Raw genomic sequence first — 21,385 nt, 5'->3', positions numbered from 1 at the left:
CTGGCACCAGGTTTCTCTCTAACCCCATAATGGCTCCCTCTCTCAAGATATCTCTTTCATTGCTCTTCCACTCTATCCCTCCCCCAACAAGACCACCCCAATCTCTCATGTTCCCTCCCCCATCCCTTCCCCTATACCCCCTCCTCCTGGCTCCAGTTTACCCAGGAGATCTTATCTATTTCCCCCTTCCAGGGTGATCCATAGGTCTCTCTTAGGATCCTCCTTGTTAACATAGTTTCTTTAGGGCTATGAGTTGTAATCTGGTTATCCTTTGCTTTACATCTACTATCCACTTATGAGTGAGTACACACCATGTTTGTCTTTCTGGGTCTGGGTTACCCATGCAAACTTGTACAGCCACTCTGGAAATCAGTATGATGGTTTCTCAGAAAACTGGGAATCGATCTACCTCAAGACCCTGCGATACCACTCTTGGGCATATATATACCCAAGGAATGCTCAATCATACCATAAGGACACATGCTCAACTATGTTCATAGCAGCATTATTCATAATAGCCAGAACCTAGAAGCCCCTCAACCGAAGAAGGATAAAGAAAATGTGGTACATCTACACAATAGAGTATTACTCAGTTGTAAAAAAAAAAAAAAAAAAAAAAAAAAAAACAATGACATCATGAAATTTGCAGGCAAGTGGATGGAATTAGAGATATCCAACTTTAAATGTATTATGGCCCATCTTTAATTATATATTCTCAAGCTCACTGTAGAAGCCACATTTATCTTGTATTTGGGGATGTCCTTGCACACCTCAGATACCTCTGGGAAAAGGGATGCCATTTCCTCTTCACTTTTCCTCTTCATCTGAGAAACACTAACCTCCAGGGTTAGGTCTCAGGTCTTCAGGGGGCACCCTAACTGCTCCCCATCACTGGGACCTGAACCCCTCCAACCTCAACACATCCTTGTTCATTTCTTCCTGGAAGGACCAGTTCCATTATCCCACGTTCATTGGTCTCTTCCTTACTGTACACTCCCCTCCTGCCACGGTTCCATTTGGCCTCTGTCACTCACTTGGTCTCTTAACTCCTGGCTTGTGTCCTGATAGAGGGCACCCAGTAGGAAAGGAAGTTGATTCTCTGCATCCCGATGATGCTCGAAAACGAACCTCCCGGAGTCTGCTGGTCCCTGTGGTCCGGGGCTGTTGTAAGGCAGGTGAGAAGGGCGGGTGACGAACTGTTCCCATGATAGTCCTGCTCAGAGCACATGGTGAGATCCATGGAGGTCAGTTTCCCGGTTTTGCTTCTGAGATACATGTCACCTTCCCCAGGCCTGGCCGAAGTCCAGCCCATCTACCCCTCAACACAGTTCTGCACCACTGGAAACCTCTCTCGGGGGAGGGGCCGGCCTGAGTGAATGGGAGGTAGGGAGGAAGCAGAGTCCCGAGGTTGAGGGTCTTTTAGGCTGAAAGCTAACTGAGGCAGTGGTTCACAGAACCAACATACCAGATGACCAGAGAGACTCAGGTCTTGTGGGTGGTTTCTGAGCACAGGGGTCTCTATATTTGGCAAAACTAGTGATCGCCATTGTCATCCCCTGACCCCTCAGCCCAGGCTCCTCTCTGTGTCCTTTTGAACAGGCCTAAAAACTGCAAGGAATTTGTGCTGCCACCATCTGTGTGGCCCTGGGTAAAAAACTATACTAACTGTGTGGCCCAGCCACCCTGCTCCGTCCGATTCCTGGGGCCTCTGGACCAAAGACCAGAGTTCCGCACTGTTTCTGCCCCTGTCCTAACTGCTCTTGGGACCCAACCCTGCCAATGAGGTATGTTTCTTTGTGAATCCTCAGAGGATGGACTCCTGGCATGCCGGGGCAATGCAAGGCTGGGTGTGGGCTAGTTGCAACAACGTCAGGGTTAACAGCCGGAAAACTTCCCCACACCCTTCCGAGAGCCCTGTTTCCTGGAGCATGGCTGTGTTCCTACCAGCTTGCTTGGTGAGAACGCAGTCACCGCAGCCCGCTCACTGCGCGGGCACGCTCCCCACCCCTTGCAAATCTGCAAAGGAAACTTCCTTTTGTTGCATGGTGTGTGTGTGTGTGCGCGCGTGCATGAACGAGGCCAGGGAGGAAGTATGTGTTCCTAGTTAATATGCTGGGAACCACTTCAAGGTGACTGAGTGAAAGGCTTTCCGGTTTCTGTTTACCCTTTACTTTGTTAATTGCTCTGCTCAATGGTTTCCAGGACCCTTAGGTCAGAGCCCCCGAGGAGCCTGGGTGTCTGCTGGAGAGCTTGGAACAGGCCATCTTTGCAAGCAGCCTGGGCAGACCCTCAGGGATGCTGAGGGTTCAGCTGTGGTCATTTACCCTTCCCAGGTGACAGCTCAGCCCCGCCCACACTAGGCTTTTCTGTTTTCCCAGGACATACTCTAAGAGTCCACACCCTCCTGGACCGGACCCTGGAGGCCTCCTCCGCACGCAGGGCTTCTGCCCAATTCTCCTCCCTGCCCCATGCCCATCTTCAAGTCTTCTCAAGGGACCCACGATGTCTCCATCAGCCAATCCCTCATGCCTCCAGCCATGTTCCTCCGCCTCTCCACTCTTCATTGCTCTTAGGGGAATCCAGTGTGGCTTTGTCCCACCTTATACCCCTACTAGCATATTGTTTTAAACTGAAATGTAGCTCCCACAGAACAGTCCATGTCTTGTCACCCTGCCTGTGTCCTTAACTGGTCCTACGTATTGGCCTCACCTCCTCAGCCATATGGCCAGACTCTGAGCGCCTGGAAACTTGGCTCCAGCTTGTGTTCTAGCTGCCCCACTGAGAGTCTGGCCATGTGCTAAGCACTTAGGAGTATTTGGAGAACGCTGGCCAGTGTAGCCTCAAGATGAGGAATGAAATATGGGCAGAGGCGTTAAGACTGAAGGGACAGTAGTGACAATGTCTGGAAAGGATCTAAGTTGGTGATGAGGTTATGGGGATTTGGTGGGAGGGGTGTTTGTCTTTGCTTTGGGCTTTAATTTTATTAGATTTATTTATTTAATTTTATATATGTATATTTTGCCTGCGTGTGTATGTGTGTGTGTGTGTGTGTGTGTGTGTGTGTGTGTGTGTGTGTGTGTGTTCGTTCCATGGACCATATGCACACTTGGCATCCACAGACGTCAAAAGAGGGCATCAGATCTCCTGGAACTATCCTGGAACTAAAGTTATATAGGTGGTTGTGAATTACTATGTAGGTACTGGGAATCGAACCCAGGTCCTCTGCACCTCTGCAACAAGTGCTCTTAACCTCTGATCCATCTCTCCAGCATGCTTTTATGGTTTTGAGGCTGGTCTCTTGTAGCCCAGGCTGGCCTTGAATTCACGATCCTCTGGTCTCCACTTCTCGGGAGCTGGGATTCCAACTTTGTACCACCTGAGGTTTTGGGAATGGCAACCAATGCGAACAGTAGGAAGGGAGAGAAACAGACATGTGAAAAAAATAAGCAAACGAGGAGAGATCTTGACAGGTCACCCAATGCAGCCGTGCATGCTCCCCCATCTGGAGTTACTGAAGCCAGCGAAGGAGGCAGCCTGCAGATGCCATTTCAGCCAGGCATTTCACCTGAGCCAAGCCCCTCCGCTTGGGACTCAGGAATCCTGGCTTTTGCAAACACCTCTAACAAATACTGACATTTGAACTGTAAGTCCGACGTGGAGTAGGGCAACACACCAAGGCGTTTTTCAACTCCTTTAAGCCAATAACCTGACAGCCCCGACAGGCGGCAGCTGTCAGCCTTAGAGAGGGAGGGGATTGCTCATCTCTGCAGTCCAGGACCGAGGACTTGAAAATCTCAGTAGCCGTCCCACAGAGGGACAAGAGCCACACCTTGACAGGGAGGAGCTCTGAAACCCCCTCAGCACTTTGGATCTCGGTGTGAAATAGGGGTGGAGGCTAACCCCAAGTCGTGAAGAAAACCTAAATGTTGTTCAAGAATAAAAGATGTTAGGAGGAGAAAGAGCAGCCTGAGAGAATGGTTCTGAGGGCGAAGGTCCGTGCCATCAAGCCTGACAACCTTACCTCAATCCCTGAGACCTGCCTGGTCCCAAAAGTTGTCCCCTGACCTCTACACACACACACACACACACACACACACACAGTGGCATACATGTACCCATGTACACACATACACCCAAATAAATACATTCACATTTTTTAAAAGAGAAGGAAGAAATTCAGTCTTCGTAAGTGAATGTGGCTCCAAAACTGCTAAGAATTATTTAAGGATACTTGAAAGAAAAATCCTTTGCCAACGAGAAAACTGAACTATAGCATCCATCCTTCTTCCCCAAACACTCTCTGTGTGTGTTCTTGTCTGGGAGGTTGCACAGTGTCGTTAGCATTTTAGGGGTGAAGGCAGATGACTCACTGGGGGACCGGAAAAGTGCAGGGGTCAATGTCGAGCGTCTCGCATGTACTAACACCCATGGCTACTTCTTTCCAGCCCCACAAGTCTCCAGAAGAGGGATTCTGCCCCATACTGCAAGGAATCCTCCTCTTCCTCAGGGGTCTCCTTCCCTCCGCTCTGCTCCACTGCCCACCAACTCTAGGCCACTGAGCATGGCCGCCATCCTAGTCTCTTATCAGCACACTTCAGAGCTGGCGGCCGCTGATTCCATTCATGCTGGTTCACGCACTTGATCTCTTCAGGAAGGGGCTGGGCTGGCCACTCATGCCCTCAGCACCCATAACTCCGGGTTAAACATTTACCCAGAGGCAGTGTGGCACAATGAATCAACTTCCTGGGTTCAGATTCCATCTCTGCATCTGCTAATTGTGTAAGCCGGGGGAAAGTGATTTAATATCACCGGGTTCCCCCTCGGCAAAAAGCAGATCACAAGTGATTTTTTAAAATCTCTCTCTCTCTCTCTCTCTCTCTCTCTCTCTCTCTCTCTCTCTCTCTCTCTCTCTCTCTGTGTGTGTGTGTGTGTGTGTGTGTGTTTGTGTGTGTGTGTGTGTGTGTGTGTGTGTAAGGGTACACACCCCATACATAGCGCCTGTGCAGAAGACGGAGGGCAACTTGTATAACTCTCTCATTTCACCCTGGTGGTCCTGAGTATCCAACTCGGGTCTCCAGGTTTGGCAGCAAGTGTCTTTATCTCCTGAGCCGTGCCATCCCCCACAGTGATGTTTAACTCACGGCTGTGACCATCAAACAAATCGGTATGTGCAAATGACTCCTGGAAGTGCCTATTGGACAAAGGAGTTACTGTTGCGGACACACAAGGCACTTCCTATGTATCATCCTTGTAAGCTGTCTCAGACCCTTACTTTACAACGATACTAGTTATCAAGATTGCCCCATGTCACACCAGTTCAGGGCAGGAGACACGCACCGTCCAGTTTCCCAAAGCCCAGAGGTTCAAAGTGACTGACCCAAGGACACAGTACCAGAAGGTGGCAGAGTTGGGACAGTGTCCGCCTGACGCTGAGGAGTCAGGAGCCTTCCACTACATCGGAACTGCCCAGTCTTGGAAACGTTAGCGTAGCTGATGGCTTTCGACAACTGGAATTCCGAATTTCAAATCTGCTCTGAGAGGCTGAGTCACTCAAGGGCTAGGAAGCAGCTGAGGTGGTAGGAGTATTCACCGAGCACGGGTCATGTCCTGGGTGTGATCCCCAGCACTGAATAAACCAGGCATGGATGGCACATGCCTGGTAATCCTGGCACTTGGGCGGCCGGGAGATCAGAAGTTCAAGATCAACTTTGGCTGTATATAAGGAGTGAGTTTGAGGCCAGCCTGGGAGGGAGTGGGGTTGAGAGAGAAAGAGTCACCCAGATATTAGGAACTTTTAGAGCTTGGGAGGAAACTCTTGGGAGGAAACTCTTGGGAGGAGTGGGCTTCCGGTTTTCAATAACAGAGGCAAAGAGTGCGAACTATTGCTGTTCAGGGGTGTTAACAAATTAGCATCGTCCTAACCCTTCATGGAGTTCTAAGGATTGCAGAGTCAGCCAGATAGTTCTCACTCGGGGACTCCCACACAGTTGCAGCTAGGTGCTGCCTGGGGCTGGAGGCATCTCGAAAGTGTCCTCATGCACATCCTGAGGCCAGTGCTGGTGGTCAGCGGGGGCCTAGAGAGATGCTGCCAGCCCGAACCCCAACATGTGGCCTCTTCGCATAGCCTAGGCTTCCCCACAGCATGGCCTCTGATTCCACAAATGGGAAGGAAGGAGAGGAATGGAATCTGGAGGCTGGTAGCATTCTTCTGATCTAGCCTCAGAAGTCACAGTGTTATTTCCCCCAGTGACTTCTAATCATCAAAGCAGTCACAAAATTCCCCAGCGTACAAAGAGAGGTGGTCCTGACCACCACTGCACAGGGAAGAACACAAGAGATGGATTACACCACAGAGGCCGTCTTTGAAAAAGGCAGTCCGCCGTCCCAACAGGCTTTCCTGGGAGAACTTTCCACCTAGAAGGAAAAGGTGACTGTACTGGCCAGTTTTATGTCAATGTGACACAAGGTAGGGTCATCAGAGAGGAGGGAGCCTCAATCTAGAAAATGCCTCTGTAAGATGGGGCTGTAGGCAAGCCTGCAGGGCATGTTCTCAATCAGTGACTGATGGGGGAGGGCCCTGGGCTGGTGGTCCTGGGTTCTGTAAGAAAGCAGGCTGAGCAAGCCACGGGGAGCAAGCCGGTAAGCAGCACCCCGCCATGGCCTCTGCATCAGCTCCTGCCTCCAGGTTCCTGCCCTGTTTGAGTTCTGGTCCTGGCTTCCTTCAATGATGGACATGCAAGCCCACTAAACCCTTTCCTCCTCAATTTGCATTTAGTCATGCTGTTTCATCACAGCAATAGTAGCCCTCACTAAAACAGTGACAGACGGCACATTGAGACCACGGCCATGACCCCTCCCTGTAGTCATGTGTGACAGTAGTCCCTTCGGAGGAGCCAGCCACCAGAGACGCGGCTGGCAGCTCCACCGGCCGCTTTGCCAAAGTGTCGCTGAAATAAAGAGGATCAAGGCTGCACTGACTGACTTCATCATCCGGATTGTTCTAACAACATGTAATTTGTTCCCCTGCTGTGGCCAGCAAAGCCGCAAGGGCATGTGTTTGGGAATGCCCAGTCACCTGCGCAACGGGCTGCTGGCTGGAAATCTCCACCCTGTCCACAAGCAGACGGTCCTTAAATCTTCCCTTCAGCGGCTCCTCTTTGGAATCCTTGAGACATCCTGAGTCCCAGAAACGGCCTTCTTCCTCTAGTCCAGTGGTTCTCAACCTGTGGGTTGCGACCCCTGGGGAGGGGTCCTATATCAGCTATCCCACATATCATATATTTACATTACGAAAAATTACAGTTATGAAGTGGCAATGAAAATAATTTTGTGGTTGGGGGTCATCACAATATGAGGAAATGTAACAAAGGGTTGCAGCATTAGGAAGGCGGAGAGATGCTGTTCTAGTCTCTCTCCTGGGGTCACGGTCTCAAACCTTGCAGCTCCGGGAATCCAGTCAAACCAGTTAAGAGCGTAAGCACACTAGGTCTGACTCCTTCCCACCCCTTACCAGGGGCTTCTCTGTTCAGCCTCCAGACAAGCTGATGTCCCCTGTGACTCAGCTCCAATCGCAAGCCCTGCAAGAATTAGTTCCTAAGACCCAAGTGGAGGGGACATGTTTCCACACAGCGGGTTCTTTTCCCTTCCCCATGGCCTCTGAGCCAGCCCCTGGCTCTCTTCTAGCCTCTCTCATCTCCTGCTCCCTGCTCCTTCCTGGGGAAACACAGGAAGCCTCCTGTGTCCCTCTGGGTCCTTAACCGAGCAGTCACCTTCGGTAACAGCCGCAGAGTAGCTCCACTCGGCCTTGGAGGTCCCACTCTTAGGAGCTCTTTCTGTTCCGGGGACTGTAGAGTGAGAACGGGTCCCAGGAGAGGGGTCCTTTAGTCGGGGCTCTTGCGTCTCTGCTGGATAGCAGCCCATGTTCTGCAAGCTGCCTCCCTTGCCCCTGGAATGGTACAGGGCACCGTCTGACCCGCCAAGATGCCTCTACCTGAATGTCGCCTGCTCTCCCATTCCCACCCTCAGGCCCCCACAACAGGACAGAAATGAGACCCAGAAATACCTACATCAGCGGCTCCACTCAGAACAGCCAGGCTTAGAGACGTATTAACCATTGCCACCCCACGCCGAACTACGGAGATTCACTGAGCATGGCAGGACGTGCCAAGTTTGACTGTCGAGTATTTACACATAATCCTTAAAATAACCCACACCGTCAAGTGAGGAAACTGAAGCCGAGGGAGCTAAATAAGCTGACTGTTTTATCACCCTGGTCAACGTTGGCGACACTATGAATCCAGGTTATCGGTTTGTAGACTCTGGGTCAAACGCCACAGCATGGTTTTCTTGTATCCCGAGGCACGGCTTTTGTGCCTCTGCGTCTACAAAGGAACCCAGCCCCTATTCTAACTTTGCCCCAGTATGGAGGAGGGAGAGAGGACTGGCAGACAGGAGGGGATCCCACCGGGAGGTGGGGGTCAGCTGAGGCTGGATGCGTCCCTGGGCCCATCTGTGGCAGATGGGAACGAGGTACTGAATGTTCAAGGTACAAAGAGGGACGATGTCTCCACAGACGCGGCTGCCAGTGACAGTTACGCCTGATGGCTTCTGGGGGAAGCGCCCTTACGTCTATGTGTCCCTGAGGTCACTCCTCTCCTCCTTCATCCTTCCTGAAGTGCCTATATATATATATATATATATATATATATATATATATATATATATATGCAGTGGAAAAGGTCATAAACCTTAGGGCCAGGTTCCTCACCTGCCATTTAACAGCCACGTGACCTCAGGAAGGTCACTCACTCTCTGGTTTTCAGTTTCCTTTTCCGTGAGTGTGGATAACACTACCTACCCACCCGGTTGTGACCGTGAAGACTGGGGCATTGGGTACAAGTCACACGGCGTGCAGTAGATGGAAAGCACAACAATGTTGACCTCACTGCCCAGCTGCCTCAGAGGGCTTGGACGCTGTGGTTGTGTGGACCAGGCCCAGGTCACAGTGTGGGGAACGGCTCATGGGGACCCTCACTGATGGCCACGCGTCGGCTGGCAGATGGGACCAGCGCTGCCCATTTCCTTGACAGTGGTCACCATCTGGGGGTGAGGGGATACCCTGAAGAGGTGTAGCAAGCAAATTTTTGTTCCCTAGGACGGAAGCCTACAGGGATAGGAAAAATGGGCCGCAAATAAACCAGCACCCGGGGAGGGAAGGAAAGAGGACAGTCCCCTTCCTATTTCCAACACAGCTGTGAGAAAAACAGGAACAGGAGACGAGAGCGAGACCCTCAAGCCCAGGCCCAACTCAGGGTTGGGTCAGGATCCAACCTGGGCCCAGGTTTCATAGGATGAGATAGGGCTAGGGTACCAAAGCTGAGGAGATGTTCCCATTGGAGGAGCGGCACCTGCCTCTTCTCTGGGGTTCTCAGAACCACCTGATCAGGGCAGGTCCTGGGACCCCCTTCCTCGCCCCCCCCCACCAGTTGCACAGCAGGGAACTGGGCTTATGTGGAAAATGGCTTTGCCTCAGGAAGGCCAAAGGCAGGATTCAAACCCAAGACTCGCTACAATTTCTTATCGTGTTCCCTTGTGTCTGAGCTCTGAGGGGAAGGGGATGACAATGGGCTGGATGGGCCAACGGCTTGTTTTTTCTAGAAAACAACCCCAGGGCACCGTGTGAGAGCTGGTGAGTGCCCGCCTTTCCCCTGGCAGCAGGGTGGGAGTGTGGGGCAGGAAAAGCAGGTTTCCTGTCCCCTCAGGCTCTGCAGGACCAGGCCAGACTAGGAATTTCCGGCAGAACAGGGCTGCTCTTCTCACAGCCTTGGCCATGACCCTCATCCCCCATATTCACCATGCCTGATGGGTTCCACCCTAGGAAACTAACTACCTTCTCCCTAGGATGCGGCAGAACAAAACGTGGGGATTTCCGGGTGCAAGGACTGAAGGCCACCCGAAGATGACCTTGTCCAACCCAGGCAAGTGTCACTGTACTTGGGAACAGGGCAGTGGGCACACGTAGGGAACCTCACCATTCTAGTCTGTGTCTTCACAGGGTCGAGGGAATCCTGAGGGCTTCCTGACGGCTCCCTCAACCAGCGAGAGGTGTGAACTGAAAACCCGGGTAGTGAGGGAAGATGAAGAAAGGCTCCTCTTGGGGCTACCAACGCTGGGTTTGTCCAGAAGTGTCTGTCAGTCAGAGGCCACCCAGAGGTTTGGCTCTGGGTAGTTGCCCCACCCTCTCCGCTAGGCAGCCCTCAAGGGCCAAAGGCCACATTCCCATGCCACTCCTGCTGGAGGCCAGCCAGGCTCAGTCAGAGCCTCTCACTGGCCCGCCGGCCCCACACCTGAAGTACCTCAGGCTTGGTCTGAGAGGAAACAGTCAATTTCGGTTTCCTGCAGGGAGGCCTCAAGGTCAATTCACCGAAAGGACTCACACTCACAGACCTGAAGCCTCCTCCAATCCCGGCAGACTCCTGCGGGCACCCAGCAAACATGGATGGGAACCCCCACCACCACCACCTGCACCCAGGAACTGAATCACACGTCTTTTGAAGATAACCTCACAGGAGCTCCGGGAAACAGGACACGAATTGTCTGGAGACCCATTTATTCATTCATCAAATACAGGTGCATTTGAGGAGCTGCCTCCTCCCAGGTGCTGTGGCAAAAACACACTCCCGATAAGAGGGACAGGCGCAAATGACTTGCCAACCCCATTACGGGCAGCCAATGAGAAGACAGGAGAGTTCTGAAGGAGCCGGTCCAGCTCTGGCATTTCTTAGCCTCTGCTGGAGGTTGGACAAGAACAGGCCTGGATGCTGAGGCTGTGTGAGAAAAGGGGTCCTTAGTAGCCCAGGCCACCTGGCGGTCCTGGAGGCTGGAACAACACGGCCATCTATCTATCCACTCACAGGACAGAGTGGCCAGGACAGAGACAAGAGCTCGAGAGGAGAGCCAAGTTTGCGGATAGAGACACCCTAGATCCCTATACTAGTGGCTGGGCTGGAAGGACCCAGCAGTCGAGACAAGCTCTCTAGGCCCCAGTCCCAGCCTAGGGGTTATCTCTAGCATTCCCTCACCTGTCATGGCCAGAAAGAAAGAAGGGATTGCCCTCAGGGCTTCCAGGCTGCCATGGCTATGTGGACCGGCACTAGAGCATCGAACCCACCTTAGAAACATTCAGATGGAATGTTGCCGCTGGAAACCCAAATAAGGCCTCAGTCTAGAATCTTCCTCCTGCTGAAACCAGGCAGGACCAGTTCAAAGGAGATAAAACCAGGGTGAGGTCCCTCCTGCAGGAGGGGTCAGCGTAAAGTCTAGGCCTAGTGTGCCCTAGCTGGAGAGGCCTGCTGGTAGGGAGCTGGGGCCTGGGGAGAGGTTTCTAGGTACCTGTAAGGTGTCCAGGGGGGTCAGGCCCTCGGTTGACTGAGCCCTGCCCTCCGCAGTACTGGACCTGTGTCAGACCTTGGGCAAATCAGTCCACTCGTTAGAGCCTGATAACCCAGTGAGTCACGGCGGCTAGGACATTGTGGTGAGCTCCAAACCTCAGCAGTGAATCACGTCACCTTCAGGGAGCCGCCTCTTTCCCTCCTACAGGATACAGGAAGAGAAGACGGGGCGGCTGCTGGGGACTGTAACATCTGGGCCGGGAGACTCCTGCAGTCTGACTTGGCTGGAAAGCTCAGAATCATAGAGGAGTCCAGGACACGGAGGCCATGGGGTAAGCGTTCTGGCGCTGCCTCTCAGTGCTATGAAACTGAACGGCTACTTCAGTTCAACCACCAAATGCCCTCAGCCTAGCCCGTCCTCCTCTCCTGCTCCAGGGAAAATCTGGCAGATCAACCTAGAAGGCAAATGGCTTCTATGCCTATGTACCATGATCACAAACGTGCACAAATGTGTGTATACATACAAACTCCTGTACTTGTATGAGCACACATGTATATGTATGCACATCTATGGACCTGTACACATATGAACATAGACTCACACTGACAGCCCAATAGTGTGTGGCCGCGCAGCTCTATGCTATAACTCACAGTCAAGACTAGGACAATGATCCCATAATCGCTGCCATTTAGTAAACTGCGCCTCCCCCAAGAAGGCTGCATATGCTGGAGCCCTAAATCTCCAGTGCCTCGAAAGGTGACTCTCTTCCAAGTCAGGGTCTTTAAAGAGGTGGTTATGCTCTATGAAACCATTAGGGTGGGGCCTTAATTCCATTTGACTGTCCTCCGCGCAAGCCGGGGAGAGGCCACATGAGGACACAGGGTGGCTGTGGCCATCTAGAGGAGTGGCCTCAGAAGAAACTGCCCATGGATGCCCTCATCAAGGGCCTCCAGCCTCTAGGATTCTAAGCAGGTTCAGTTCCAATGTTCGAGGGGCCAGGCTGTTACATGAGACCAAGGAGACTTGTACAGTCATCAAGAGGTCACCAGACTCAGTCATAGGCTCCTTGCTTGAACTCTAGTCCTCGGGAGGAGCTATTTCTTTGGACCCAGCTCTGTTGGGCAAGGGCATGTCCCACTTCCCAGACCTCACTTTCGGGGTAGGATCACCCCACTCTCCTCTAGGCAGCTCCTTCCTGGCCATGGGCCTCTCGAGCTCCAGGGCACTACAGGTCTCCCTCTGTTCAGCAGCCGGAGACGTTGGTTTTTTCTGCTCTGGTCTGCTTCCTGGACCTTTGCCTGCCTTGGCCTCTTACTCCAAGCTCCAGGCCTAACTGCAGCAAGGATGGGGATGACCCACTGAGAGTTCCCTACGGTTCACTTCTCAGACACCTTCCAGGGGCAGAAGGACCAGAATTAGAAAGCGGAGCAAGAACAGGGTAGAGATCGGCTGATCTCTCCTCAGGCAAGAGCACCTAGCAGGTAAAAAGCAGGCTGTGTGCACATGCGTTGTCCACACAAACACATGCATACATGCATACATATAAGCTCCCATGCACGTATGTAATCATGCACATACATACACATGTAGACTTATGATACACATGATCAGAGACTTGTAGGGAAACCTTTACCAGCTCCCTTCCATGCCTCCCAGAACTGGGAGCCTCATGGAAGCAGCAAGCCCTTCCCCACATGACTGGCCAGCATGACCTCCTGACTCAGCAGGCCCTGAGGAGTCTTGCTACACAGAGGTCAGGAGCCGTATCGTGCTGGTGATGACGAGCTCTGGATCTGGGGACTGCTTGTGCCACGGAGCTGTGACTCCCTGGCTGTAGAGGAGGTGGGGGCTCCCTTTCTCTTGAGTGAACGGCCCTGCGGCTTTGACGGACCCACTTGTTTGTTTCTGCAGTCAGAATTAATGAAGCACCTGCCTGTGTGAGGCGCCATGGCAGGCTTGCTCCAGGAAGGATGAGTAAGCTGTGGAAAGGGCCAGCCGTTGTGCACAGAGAGAGATGGATGAGTAAGATGAAGATGAACAAGCCCTTTCTCTGTAAGCAAGTGGGCACCTGATGATGAGGGAGATAGACCTACACGTGCACCCAATAAACCGCCTTCGCAGAAGTTCTTTATGGCTCGGCTGTTCCTGGGAGAGTCTGCTTGTTTTTCAAGCATGTTTGGGGTTGGAGCTACTAGAGCCCTGCTCCCACAGAGATCTCTGTGTTCCTTGATCTGCCATCGAGACGTGCTTACTCTGTCACTCTGAAGGGAGATGTGAAGAGAACGGCAGAGCAGGAATGTGTTCTTGGTTCTGGGGTGCAGGGCAGAGAGCCCATGAAGGCTGCTCCCCAAGACTGTGAGCATTCGATCTCACCCCTCTAGTTCCTCAGGTTGCGGTAGCTCGAAGGATGGACGTGCTAAGGGTCTGCTGCCAGTGTCCAGACAGACTTCTCTGTTGGCGAGTCCAAAATTTGCAAGGACCATGAAAGTGTCGGTGATGTGGGGCCAGAAAGCACTGGGTCCCTCCATGTCTACAGAGAAGAACCATCCTATAAGTCAGGTCTAAGCTCTATACTCAAGTGGTCAAGGGTAGGTGGGGAAGAAATACCCAGCATGCTGACCGACTGCATCTCAACTGAGTTTTCTCAAGGATGTCCGGCTCTGCAGCCTTCTTGCCCGTCTGCCATTTTTACTCCACTTTCTTCTCCCTCCTCAAATGTCACTACCCCTTTGCTAATAGGAAGTTACATTAAAAGAAGGATAGCACATTGCAAGGGAGCCTTTAACTTTCCTAGTCTCAGAACTATGAATTGATGTACCTCTGTCCCACCGACCTGAGTTCCCACCTGAAGGCAGCCTGTCTGTGAGCAGACTTTGCTCTTGCCTGAAGAGCATCTCCCTCATGAAGTCTTGTGCCTTATTTACCCTTGTCTCCAGGAGCTCTCCCACGAGCGTGCATGCTTTAGGAACACCCATCCCTTTGCAAACAAGGATCGATGCCTCCACCAAGGGTCCTTCGCTTTCCAGAAGCCTCTGCTCCAACTTCTGCTCCATACCATGGCAGTTTCTTTACAAGTTCTGCATGGAGTTGTACGTCATTAATGATGGGAATACTTGCAGGGAAATGTACTGTTGGGTGATTTTTATCATTGTGTGAACATCCTAGGGCACACTTAACAACCTAGATGGTATATCCTATTACACACCTATTGGAGGGGATGGTATACCCTGTTGTTCTGAGGCTACACACCTGGATAGCATGTTACCACGGGAAATACTGTGGACAACCGTAACATAGTGGGGTATGCTATGTGTATCCGAATATCTCTAAGCATAGATAAGGTACCATACTAGGTGATGGGGCATCTTCAGCTTATCATCTCTTGGGCTCACTCTCACCAAACACAGCATCACTGTGCAGATGTGACTGTCACACCCTCACTCCTATTCTCTCCCTACCCACCACAGCTAACCTTCATTCCCAGTACTCCATGAAAACGCTCTAGTCAAGGTCTCCAAAGACGCTCATGTTGCTGGAGTCGTGGTGGCTCCCCTTTCAACTGGCTGTCAGTCTTTCCACATGAATGTCCTCTGGGTTTCAGAAATGTCCTTTGGGCTTGCGGGGGACAGGGGGAGTTCCCTCCTCCTCCTCCTCCTCCTCCTCCTCCTCTTCTTCTCTCTCTCTCTCTCTCTCTCTCTCTCTCTCTCTCTCTCTCCCCCCCCCCCGCCCCCCCACCTCTCTCTTCTCTCTGTGTGTCTCCCTCCCTCCCTCCCTCCCTCCCTCCTCCCTTCCCATGTCTCAGGCTCCCCTCTGGGCTCAGTCTCTACGTCAGCCCTTGGTCACAGGCTTTCACTTCTCCCCCAGACTCCTCCACCTAAATGATCTCATTGCACCTCTCAGAGCCACCCTAGTTGATGCCGCCTACTCATGCGTCTTCTGTTCTGACTTCTCCACTGAGCTACAGGCTCACATTAATGTGTCACCTCCCTTTGGCTGTGTATCAGGCTTTCGGGGTTAGCACTGATAACACAGAACTTTCCATTTATGTCCCCACCCCAACCTGGTCTTTCCTGTCTTGATAACTAGCAGCGACACACACTGGAGTTGAGACTAGAAAGTCTCCCGGTGGCCCTTAAGCGCATCTCGGTATGGAGGGCTCCCTACTTAACCTGGGTCCACTCACGAGAGATGGAGGAAGGATCTACAGTGTATAGATTCTTTTGGAGTTACAAGAGGGTTACATCCCCATAAGTCCATTGTAAGTTGAAAGTACCATGATCTGAAGTGTATTTAACACATGTAGCCTGCTGAACACCAGAGCTTAGGAACAATCACGTTGCACTCCCTATAGGTTACACACACCATTAACTATGGGTAGTTTTCCCTCATGACTAGAAGGCCAGGATGGCTCCCAACACACACACACACACACACACACACACACACACACACACACACACACACACTTCACATGTTCTCCTACCCTGCCTCTGCCCTGGGAGTGACCCAGTATACAGACCTTCACAACTAGCGTGATATTCCTAACTTCAAGAGCTTCTCTGCCATTTGGAAGCACCCACAGTGTCTAGAAACTTCTACCTCCTCCCCCAATTATAATCTTACAAAACAGACCAATACGAGGGAGTGCAATCCAAACTACAGGGATGGACCCTAAAACTCATTCCTTCATTTATCCCTTTAGCCCTAACTCCTGTGTCTGGCAATGTGCTAGCCTGTATAGAAGAAGCTGGGCCAGTTGGGAACTTAAACCCAGGTCTCTGTAGGTAAAGAGACAAAGCTGAGCTATGAAAGTAAATAAACTCATCATGGCCCCCAACATCGCATAATTCAACCTGAATTGTCAACCTTACCTTGGTGTGAAAGTGATAAGTTTTCAGTATAGATGTGACTTTGAATTTAGAATCCTGATCTTTTCCAGGCTAGCATGCACAGCCTGATCCCCCTTTGCGATGCGGGGCAGTGGCAGTGAATGACCCCGTGATGGTAAGGAGAAGCCACCCATGGTCCACAGTGCGTATCCTCCACACAAGTGTTCGCCATTGAGCCATGGAGACCATAAAATGGAGGGGAAGGCCAAACAGAACCTTAGAGATCTCTGTTCTGGGATGCCACAGGAAGAACAATGCCAACGTGCATGCTGGGATTGATGATGCAACTGGATGATGAGCAGTTTCACAAACTGCAGGAAGAATCTGTGGGCACCTCGAGGGGCACTTCTTCAGACATATGCATGAGAAGGCTTCCTGGTGATGTCATGTCCAAATTGAAACCTAGAGGAGAAGAAGGTGGGGGCAGAAGAGACAGAGGCAGAGAGAGTCAGAGACAGAGAGAGAAAGAGGGGGGGCACACTGGTCCACTAGACTGTTGAAAGGGTGCCCCACTGGGATGCTCCAAGGAGGAAAGCATGCTCTAGCCAGCCCATCATCTGGAGCCTATTATTCATTCCTTCATTTGTTCCTTTAGCGCCAACTCCTATGCCTGGAGTCATACAAGCCCTATCTGGAAGCTCAGGAGTCAGGAACGAATAAACCCAGGTCTTGGTGGGTAAAGAGCTAAAGCTGAGTTGGGAAAATAAATGTAAAGAAAGTCCCACCCAAGACTACACCCTTCACTCCATACACAGGGCATTGCTGAGTCCAGCACCACACACACACACACACACACACACACACACCTGGGCTTCAGGGCTCTTGCAAGCCATGCAGGAACTTGTCTCTGAGCTGGTCCTGCTGCCTGGAGATCCTGACTTTCTGCTCAGTCCTCCTGCACTTGCTCACCACACACAGGGATGCACACGTTGCCTCTGCTCTCGGGGGAAAACGCGCACACATGCATGCACACACACACACATTTCACATTTTCTCCTACCCTGCTTCTGCTCCAGGAGTGACTCCAGTATACAGACCTTCACAACCAGCATGACACTCCTAACTTTAGGCGTTCCTCTGCTACATGGAAGGATCCACAGCGTCCAGAAACTTCTACCTCCTCTCCTAATTATAATCTTACAGACAAACCAGGATGAGAGAATGCAATCTGAACTACACAGTCTACATAATAACGTGGTTTGGGCAGACTTCTTGAGAGAAAAGACGGTCAACCCAGCCTTAAAGAATCATGAAATGATTAGTAGTAGTGAAAATGATTAAAGATTTCCATTTGGTTTTTTGAAAGACACAATAAATTCAGCCTTGGGGGCTGGAGGCATGGCTCAGCGGTTAAGAATACTGACTGCTCTTTCAGAGGAACCGAGTTCAATTCCCAGCACCCACATGGCAGCTCACAACTGTCCATAACTACAGTTCCAGGGGACCCAGAACCCTTACACAGGCAAAACACCAATGCACATAAAAATAAACAAACAAATAAATAAATTAGGCCTTTTAGGATGTAAGTGACGATAATAAATCTACTGAGGAACTGACAGTTGATCTTGCTTCAGGTGGTGCTGAATAATACCAACAGGACTCTATATACCGACAGAGGCCAGAATAATACCAACAGGACTCTACCTGCATCTACTCCCATTTCCCATCTAGATCAGGATCAAACTGATCTCAGCATGGAGCTTCCTCAAGCACTCCACCAAGAAAGGACTCTGATTGGCCTACCTAGCACGCATGAAGGCGCATGCCCAATTGTGAACCAATCCTTATGACTAGAGATACAGAGCTCTCCGATTGGCCAGCCCCGAGATGTGTCCCTACCTCCCTAGGAGGCTAGCTTCATGAGAACCGCAGCAGGGAATGGGCCTAAGGAAACACGCTCAGTTACCAGCACAACGGGGTAAAACAAACAAGCAAAAGTCCAAACCAGTACTCAAGGACCTCTGCCTTGAATAACAGTCCTTTCTTGGACACTCCACGTTTCTTAAGCTTCCATATAATTTATCCAGAGTGTTTATCGGGAGATAATGCTAAGCCAGATATACTTATCACTGAGTTTCACTGTAGGGCAATACACATCCTGATATTAAACGTGACTGTTCTCTTCTCTCGTAACAGGGACCAAGAAGCCGGTGGAGTCCCTTTGAGGCATTTATTCTAGGCCAGTGGTTCTCAACCTTTTTTTTTCTTTTATTTATTTATTTATTTATTTATTTATTTATTTTACAACACCATTCAGTTCCACATAATAGCCACAGATTCCCATGCTCTCCCCCCACCCTCCTCCCCCTCCCCCCCAGCCCACCCCCCCATTCCCACCTCCTCCAGATCAAGGTCTCCCCCGAGGTTCTCAACCTTCTTAATGTCATGACCATTTAATACAGTCCCTCATGTTGTGGTGACCCCCAACCTTAACATTATTTTGTTGCTACTTCAGAACTGTAATGTTGCTACTGTTATGAACTATAATGTACATATCTGATATGCAAGATATCTGATGAGACCCCCAAAGGGGCTGTGACCCACAGGTTGAGAAACACTGCTCTAGAACAATGAATTTGGAGCTCCCAAGTAAAACCTTCCTTAGAAGACAGGGTGGGACAAGAACATCCCTTTCTTCCTTCCTTCCTTCCTTCCTTCCTTCCTTCCTTCCTTCCTTCCTTCCTTCCTTCCTTCTTTCTTTTTTTCCTGCACTAGCTGAAGGTGTCTTTGGGCTGGAGAAAGATGCAGGGGTTCTGGCTGGCTTCCCCTGGATCCATCTTCATGTGTTGACCCAGCAGCTGAGCGTTAGGCTTCTGTGCCACTGAGCCCTCCCAGCAGGGCTCTGATGCTGAGGTCTGTGGTTCAGTAGAAAGGTCATGGCCCCTCTCATCTGCCTCCGGGAAGAGTGAATCAAGAAAGTACATGCCTGGTCAAGTCTGTGTGTCCCCCTGTTTTCTGCCTTTACCACATGGGATCCTTTCTGTTGCAACCTTCATGGTTAATCCTTTCCAACTGCTACCTTTGGGGAGGCCCACACACCACCTCCTAGCTGCAACCCTGACTTGGTTCTAGGATGCTGTATTAGTTACTTCCCTTATCGCCAGAAGGAAAAATGTAAGGGGGCGGGGCGCAGATTATTTCAGCTCCCAGTTTAAGAAGAAACTGTCCATCATTACAGGGATGATGCTGGAAACAGCTCTTATCTTGGCGGCAGGAGCAGGAAGCTGCTTTCTCACATCGTGGTGGATTAGGAAACAGGTCTCTTTGGACCAGAACTGAGGCTGGGTTGTAACCCATCAAGAGTCCAGCCCACAGCAACCAACATCCTCCAGCTAGGTCCTGCTGCCTAAAGGTTCCACAGCCTCCCCAAACAGCATTACCAGCTGGGTTCCAACTGCTCAAATGCATGAGACTATAGGAATTTCAGATTCAAACCGTTATCAGGCACTTTTCCCAAAGCTTACCCGCGAGTCTCGGTGTCTTTGCTAAATGCAGCCTGTTGTCCCGGGAAGACTCATACCATCAGCTTTCAAACTGAAACAAATGGCCAAGGTGCCTGCTTAACATATCAAAGCGGACACTGGCTGCCAGGCTCTCCCTGTATGCCTCAGACCCTTCCTGTGACAGGGCCTTCCTGGATGGCACACCCCACTCCCACCCTAAACTTATCCAGCCCAAGAGCTGGGCTGCGCTTCCCGCAGCTGCCCTTCCCTTATATAGTCCAACCATTTTGGTTACATGCTCTTTTCGGCTCTCCTTTGGGCCTCCTGGCTGCTGCACCTGGATCCTCTCTCTCCCCTCTCCATCTCCCCTGATGGCTCCGGGTCAGGTCCACTCTGGACTCTCCCAGATGCCCCTGCCTCTGGCTATGCTCTATAATAAGCCTTCTCCTCCACTCTACCCAGGACCAGTCACGTTCTTTCCCCCTTTCTTTCTCTTTTTCACTCACACCCATCATACTTTTCCCTCCCTCTGCCCGTGGATTTCTCAGAGAGGAGAACCAGACCTCATTCTTCTCCCAGACGGATGTCAGGGAATCTATGTGTCATTTACAGACGCGTGCCCATTGCATGCCAAGGGCCTGTTAGAGGCAGGAAGCTTTCCTGAAGTTATATGTGGTCCAGGAAGGCAGAGAGATGGAAATAGGCAATTATGACACCATAGGATTTTAGGGGATTGTGGCTCAATATAGTGAGGGCACAGGGAGGCACTAAGTCAGCCTTGGGCAGGGGTGTGAGGGATGGGAGTAATGGCGTACGATTCATTTCACGTCATCACAGGCCAGCCGCACTCTGGTCTAAGCCTTCATTCACTTAGGCATTTTTTCCCAGTATTTTGAAGTGCTTTAAAAGAGTGTTAAATTCAGAAAGTCCACTCCATGGACCTTCCAGGAGAAACCACTCTGTCTTATATTTTATGCCTTCCAGATATAGCATGTTTTGTGCATAAAACCAATTTGTGCACATACATGCACACATGCGTACAGACACTCACTCCCTTGCATGAAGGGTCACACAATATTCTGTGTCCTTTTTCTCATTTAACACCTCGGAGCCCATTCCAAATCACGAGTCGTTCTGCTCAAGTTACTGAGTGCCTAATATTCAGCAGAGAAACGTCCTGTTTAGCTAGCTGCCTATTTTGCTGGACATTGACTTTTAAATTGTTCACTATTATATCATAATGATGTACATACATTATTTTTCATGTATATATAGAAGTAAAAATGTTGGATCAAGGACATATCAGTCTTACCTACCTGATGTGTAACACTTACAGAACTTTACAATGTTTTCCTTCTAATCTACAATTATCATAACCCTGTGCTGTGGCCAGAAGACCCAGGAAGGAGGAGGAGGAGGAGGAGGAGGAGGAGGAGGAAGAAGATGACACTTCATTTCATGCTTGATCTTTGCCAAAAGATGGAGAAGCAATAATACTTTATTTTAAAATGACTCTTTTCCCCTTTTCTCTTTTAACTATGTTCAATATTTATATAAGTTCAAACTCATTTAATGTTAATTTGCACATTTTGTGTAAAATGCATGTCTCAGTTAAGGTTGCTGTTGCTGTGATGAGACACTATGGCCACAAACAACTGGGGA

At 50.7% G+C, this 21,385-nt stretch overlaps 1 long non-coding RNA gene across 1 annotated transcript; it reads right to left on the bottom strand.

Annotated features, from left to right (window-relative positions):
- Nucleotides 1-16,426: 16,426 nt before the first annotated feature.
- Nucleotides 16,427-20,399, bottom strand: LOC121825067 (uncharacterized). Its single transcript, XR_013047047.1, has 3 exons — nt 20,287-20,399; nt 19,745-19,814; nt 16,427-16,682 (listed from the first exon to the last, which is right to left on the bottom strand). It is a non-coding gene; the product is annotated as an uncharacterized LOC121825067 (long non-coding RNA).
- Between the last annotated feature and the right edge of the window lie 986 nt (nt 20,400-21,385).

The sequence above is a fragment of the Peromyscus maniculatus genome, chromosome 22, assembly GCF_049852395.1.
Source record: "Peromyscus maniculatus bairdii isolate BWxNUB_F1_BW_parent chromosome 22, HU_Pman_BW_mat_3.1, whole genome shotgun sequence".
In the NCBI taxonomy this organism is placed as follows: domain Eukaryota; kingdom Metazoa; phylum Chordata; class Mammalia; order Rodentia; family Cricetidae; genus Peromyscus; species Peromyscus maniculatus.
This window is presented reverse-complemented; position numbering and strand designations above follow the sequence as displayed.